We start from the raw sequence: 6,484 nt of genomic DNA, 5'->3' as shown, positions 1-6,484 counted from the left end.
GTGAGTTAAATGGCCCCTTGAAAACTCAGTAAAAAGAATTTCTGGGTGCAGACTAGTTGCAGGGCAGCAGCAAGGAAGGTGGGGCCTGGCAGGCAGAGTGTGCATAGCATATCTCTGCTCCCTTTCTAGCTCTTTCCAGGCCTCAATCACACATGCTCAGTGATTCCCTCTCTCCACTCCTCTCAGGATCACAGAAGGCACCCATCTCCACTTAGAAGTCAAACCTCGCAGGTTTCAGCTGTCACCTGTCTTGACATCGTTGAAAAGGTGGGACACCCCACCAGACTCACTATGATGCTTTCAATCTCAATCAATCCCAACCCACTGAGCTGCCCTGGATGATCCCCTGCCCTCAGCAATGAACAGCCATCAATCTGTGTGACTGGTAGTTCCCTGGGCCAGTATTCCTGTGTGAGCAAAATCACAGGTCAAAACAAGTCTGGAGGAAAGGGGCAGAAGGGCAATGCTACTGGGGCTGGTTCTCTGCTGGGTGATCCAGAGACTTAGCTTCACCCACTCTGAACCTCCCCGTCCACAGACCTTGTGGGAACCAATTGCCTGCCTCAGGATAGAGGTGACCAGGCAGCCAGCATGCTGGATATGCCCAAATGGGAACACCACCACCTATCAGACCTGGAGCATATGCAGGCTGTCAGGCTTCAGTGGGGTCCCTTGCACTGGAAGGAGCTGGATCATCCACAGGCACGCTGGGCCATGCTTTCAAAATACCCTGCCTCCCCTTCTCCTAGCCAAAGAACTTAGGATCGCTTTTCTTGAAAACAACAGACCCCTGTTCCTCAAGCCCTTGGTCTTCCCTCTTAACAATCACAGCTGAGCTAGAGATATTCTTGAAACTCAGTCTGAAGCCACCACAACCAGAAGATCTCTGCTTTCTCTGGGAACCGTGAAGGCATCATGCTGTCATTCTGCCTCTCTGTGACATCAGAAAGTATCTGCAGAGTGGGCAGGATTTCAAGCAGGCACTCATTGGTGCCCATGTTGCCCATGCCCAAAACATACCCTGGTTTCTCTCCCCAGGGTATGTTTTGGGCATTGGGCAATATGGCACTGATGAATACCACTTAAAGAAGGAAAAGTTCATTTTTGGCTCATGGTTTCAGAGGTTTCAGTCTATGGTTGACAAAAATACCATGGTAGAAGGGCATGGCAGAGGAAGGCTGCTTAGCTGGAAGCAGACAGAGAGAGAAAGAGAGGAGGAAGAAGGGGCTAGGAACAAGGTATCATCCCCATGGGCATGACCCAGTAACATACTTCTTCCAGCCATACCCACCTGTATGCAGTTTCTACCTCCTCCAGGAATTCATTCAATTAGTAATCTACCAAGTGGATTAATATACTGATGAGGTTACAGTCCTCAAGTCCAATCACTTCTCAAAAGCCCACCTCTGGACATTGCTGCAGTGGGAACCAAGTCTTCAACACGTGAGCTTTGTGGGGGGACATTCCAGATCTAAACCGTAACAGGGTTTTTTTCCTGGGGGCAGGGAGGACAGCAAAAGTAATCCTAAAATTCATGTGAAGCTGCTAAAGACCTAAATAGCCAAAGCAATCTTCAGAATGAAAAACAAATCTGGAGGCATAATAATACTTCCTGATTTCAAAATATACTACAAACCTACAGTAATCAAAATAGCAGGGCACTGTCATAAGACATACAGAACAATGTAACATAGTAGAGAGCCTAGAAATAACCCACATGTGCTGTCAAGTTATCTTTAACAAAGAGACCAAGAAAACACAATAGGGAAAGCATAGTCTCTATAATAAATGGTACTGGGGAAACTGGATATCTACTTACAGAAGAATGATATTGGATCCTTATCTTACACCATATACAAAAATCAACTCAAGCCAGGCATAGTGGCTTACTCCTGTAATTGAAGCAACTCAGGAGGCTGGGGCAAGAGATTACAAGTTCAAAGCCAGTGTCAGCAACTTAGCAAGACCCTATCTCAAAATTTAAAAAAAGGACCAGGGGTGTTGTTCAGTGGTTAAGCACCCCTGGGTTGAATCTCCAGTACAAAAAAAAATCAACTCAAAATAAATTAAAGACTTAAATGTAAGACCTGAAGCTATAAAACTCCTAAGAGAAAACAGAGGGGAAAGCTCCTTGATACTGACCTAAGCAATGAGGTTTGGACTATGACTCCAAAAGTTCAGGCAACAAAAGCAGAAGCAGGACTACATCAAACTAAAATTGGAAGAATTTGTCAAGCATAATACATCAGCTAAGGGGTTAATATTCAAAATATATAATAGCACATCTTAACAGCAGAAAACAATCCAATTTAAAAATAGGCAAATCAGAATGGTCATTTTTCTAGAGAAGATACACAAATGGTCAATAAGTATATAAAATTTCTCAACAAAACTAATCACCAGGGAAATTTGAAGCTAAGACACAGTGAGATATCACCTCACACTAGTTGGAATGGCTATTATCAGATGAAAGATAACAAGGGTCAACAGGATATAAAGAAAAAAGGAATGCCTGAACATGTTGGTAGGAATGTAAATTACTACAGCTGTCACGAAAAACATTATAGGAGTTCCTCATAAAACTAAATTAACAAACTACAAAAGGATCCAGCAATCCTACTACAAGCTATACACCCAAAGAATATGAAATCAGCATGCTGAAGAGATACCTGAATTCCTATGTTCATTTATTCCAACAGTGAACATATGAAATCAATTTAATTGTCTATCAATGGTTTGAGTGAATAAGGAAATGTGGTTCTGATACACTGTGGAATACTATTTAGCCTTCAAAAGGAAATCTTACCTTTGGAGGACAATGTGGATGAACCTGGAAGACATTATGTTATATGAAATTATCCCACCTCAAAAAGATGTATGCTAAATGATCTCACTCATACCTAGAATCTAAAAAAGTCAAACTCACAAAAGCAGAGAAAATTGGCAGTTACCAGGAGCTGGATGAGGAAGGATGGTTATTGGTGAGATGGTCAAAGGACATAAAGACCAAAAGAATAAGTTCAAGAGATCTATGATATGCATCATGATGACTATAGTTAACAAATAGGTATGGTATTCTTGAAAATTGCTAAGAGTAGATTTAAATATTCATACAACAAAAAAATTATATGTGAGGGAATACACATGGGTGGTTAGCTTCATTTATCCATTTCACAATGTATACATATTTTAAACATCACTTTGTATATGATAAATGCTTATGATTTTCTGTTATAAAAAATGTTGTTTTTTTTAATAATAGTGGTCAGTATCAGAGTTATTGTGATATAGTTTCCAAGGTCAGGGTGAGGATAAGAATTAAAAATCAATGTCAAGATGAGTTTCACTGGTCAGACTCAGGGTGATGGTCAGAATTAGGGTCTGGTTAGGGTCAGGATTGGATCACAGTAAGGTACAAAGTATAAAAAACAGAGTTAGTGTCAATTAAGGACAATAAGAAGGGTAAGAGCCAGGATAATGGTCACAGTCAGGGTCAGAGTCTGATGGATTTTCTTTGGAAGGGTCAGTGTTAAAGTCAAGTTAGAACTGTGTTCAGTGTAAAGGACATCCATGAAAGTGAGTGAGCATATGAGTTGGTATCAGAATCAGACATGGTCTGTGTCAGGGTCAGGTTGAGGGCCTGAGTGGAAGGTAAGTATGTTCATCAGCTTTTTGTCACTTTGACCAAAATTCCCAACAAAAGCAACTTAGAGGAGGAAAGTGTATTTAAGCTTGCAGTTTCAGAGTCTCGGTCAATGTTTGGCTTACTCCATTGCTCTGGGCCTGAGAAGAGCAGAACATCTTGATGGAAGGAAGTAGCAGAGGAAAGTTTCCAGCTCATGGCAGCCAGGAAGCAGGGGATGGGGGGAGAGAAAGGGGAGAAGAGGATACGAGAATCAGAGACAAAATATAATCCCCAAGGTCATGCCCCAATGGCATAACTCCTCTAGCAAATCCCACCAGCCTACAGTTACAACCAATTCAAATTATTAATCAACAAATGGTTTTAATCCTCTAATGACATTACAGCGCTCGCAATCCATTTTATCACCTCTGAACATTCCCACATTGGTCTAACATGAGCTTCTGGGGGGGACACCTCATATCCAAATCATAACAGTAACTGAGTGAGAGTGAGAGTCAGGTAAAAGTCAGTTCATGATCAAGTTCAAATCACCAGCAAGGTGAATGAGGCTGATGGTCAGGTTATAGAGTCACTAATTGAGCATAAGATTCATGATCAAGGTCAGGTTCAGGAATCAAGATGCGAGTCAACATGATTTGCAGTGTCCTTGCTAGGGTGAGGTCCACTATCGGGTTATGGATCGCATGTATGTAATAAAGATCAGAGTCAATGTCATGGTTAGGGGAGGGTAATTTCAGGATAAAAGTGTAGGGTCAGGATCACAGTCAGGATAGTTAGGGTCTAGTTCAGCATCAGTAGTAGTGTGAGGGTGAAAATAACATCAGTGTGATATCATTATCATTGAGGGCAAGGTGCCTGTCATGGTCAGGGTTAAGATCAGTGTGGACACTGGGTGTGAGAGTTGAAGGTGAAGTAAAAGTGTGTTCACGTTCAGGGTCAACCCTAGAGTGAGAGTCAACATCTGGATAAGGATAAAGGTGGGGTTATGGCTGTAAATATTTCACCTCCTTATTTACAATCTTATTTCTAGAACTGATTTAGGCACTGCTGTCGAACAAAAGAAGCATTATCCTTTTTGCTATTTCTGGCTAATTTTTCTGGAATAGTAATAGATTGAGAGTATTCATTGCTTCAGTAACTTTATTTTTATTCTCATGGACCATCAGATCCTGATGGTTCATATCACCATTTCTGAAAAGTCAAAATATTCAAATTTTACTTCCAGGTAGACTTACAAATAGACACATAAATAACATGAATGTTAGAGTATGTAGTGTCACTAAAAGGTTTTCCATGAGGAAAAAAAAATTTTTTTTTTTTTTTTTTGCAATTTCTCCAATTCACATAGCTTACAAAATGGTTGAAATGAAGTTTAGATGTTGAATTTCCCACCCACTGGAAGAATCTTTTTTACCAAACCATTATACTTTGCTTATATTATTATAAGAAAAATAAAACAAAACTTTCAGAAAGGTACAAAATATTGAATTGATATGAAATTCCCAAGTAAAATATTTTCAAATAATAAAAAAAGTATTTCTTACCACATACCTGTTAACTGGTCCTCTTTCTTTGAACACTTGAATAGTCAGTTAAACAGTTCCCAAGGTTAGATAGTTCTAAATTTACGGAAAAAGCATCTTTGTGAATTCAACCAAAGTAGCTTCCAACTATTTCTTTCGGCTACACTGCACACAGCAACAGTGTAACTCTAATAACTTTTTTCATATAGTTTCTCCATCCTTTCTTCCACCCATGCACACTAGTCCAAAGGAGAGGATGTTGACTACTGTCCCAGTGAGTGCGCACTGGGTCCCCATTAACAGACTGAGATTTTCTGAAGGGTACAGATTTCTTTGGGAAGGCAATGGCCCCTGCCAAGGCCACCGAGCAGAGGTACTCGCAGCCCCTTTCCAATGGGCGGAGGGCATCCACACATCCACAAAGTTGGAAGAATGGCTGGGGCACTGAACTGAGGTGTGGTTCAGGGTAAAACAAACTGCAAAGAAGAAATAAAAAAATGTCAGAGATGGGGTGCACAGAACTGAGGAGAAAGCACGGCCGGGACAGGAACTAGGGGACAACGTCTCAGTCCCAAAACTTTTCCCACCCAAGAAGAAAGCGCTACGCTGCGCCAGGCCGAATATCCACCTAACGCGCTCCGCCTCCGCGCCTCGCCGCCCAGCTCCGCCCAGCGCCGACCCTCCGCGCCTCACCGCCCCGCCCGCCCCGCGGATCCTCCGCGCCTCACCGCCCCGCCCCGCCCCGCGGATCCTCCGCGCCTCACCGCCCAGCGCCGACCCTCCGCGCCTCACCGCCCCGCCCCGCCCCGCCCCGCGGATCCTCCGCGCCTCACCGCCCCGCCCCGCCCCGCGGATCCTCCGCGCCTCACCGCCCAGCGCCGACCCTCCGCGCCTCACCGCCCCGTCCCGCCCCGCGGATCCTCTGCGCCTCGCCGCCTCGCCTCCCCCCCACCCCCCCGCCCCGCGCAGTCTGTCGGTGCCTTGCGGCTTTCAGGCAAGTCAGCGCTGCGATCCAAAACCTTCATTTTGCATTAGTTTTGTTTTTATTGGCTCTTTAGTTATACATAACATTAGGATTCACTTTGACATAATAATAAGCATGGTAAATATAATTTGTTCTAATTCCGTGTCCAGAACTTCCCGTTTCCCTTCCCCTCCCCGCCTCCCTCCCTCTTTCTCTCCCTCTACTGATCTTTCTCCTGTTTACTGATAGTTTTGTGGGTGGAGTTGTTTTGTTTTGTTTTGTTTATTTCGTTTTTCAAAAACTGAGCCCGGCCCCGCGCTGGTTTCACCCCAGAACCCTAATACGAGTCCG

The sequence above is a fragment of the Sciurus vulgaris genome, assembly GCF_902686455.1.
Source record: "Sciurus vulgaris genome assembly, chromosome: 18".
NCBI lineage: Eukaryota > Metazoa > Chordata > Mammalia > Rodentia > Sciuridae > Sciurus > Sciurus vulgaris.
This window is presented reverse-complemented; position numbering follows the sequence as displayed.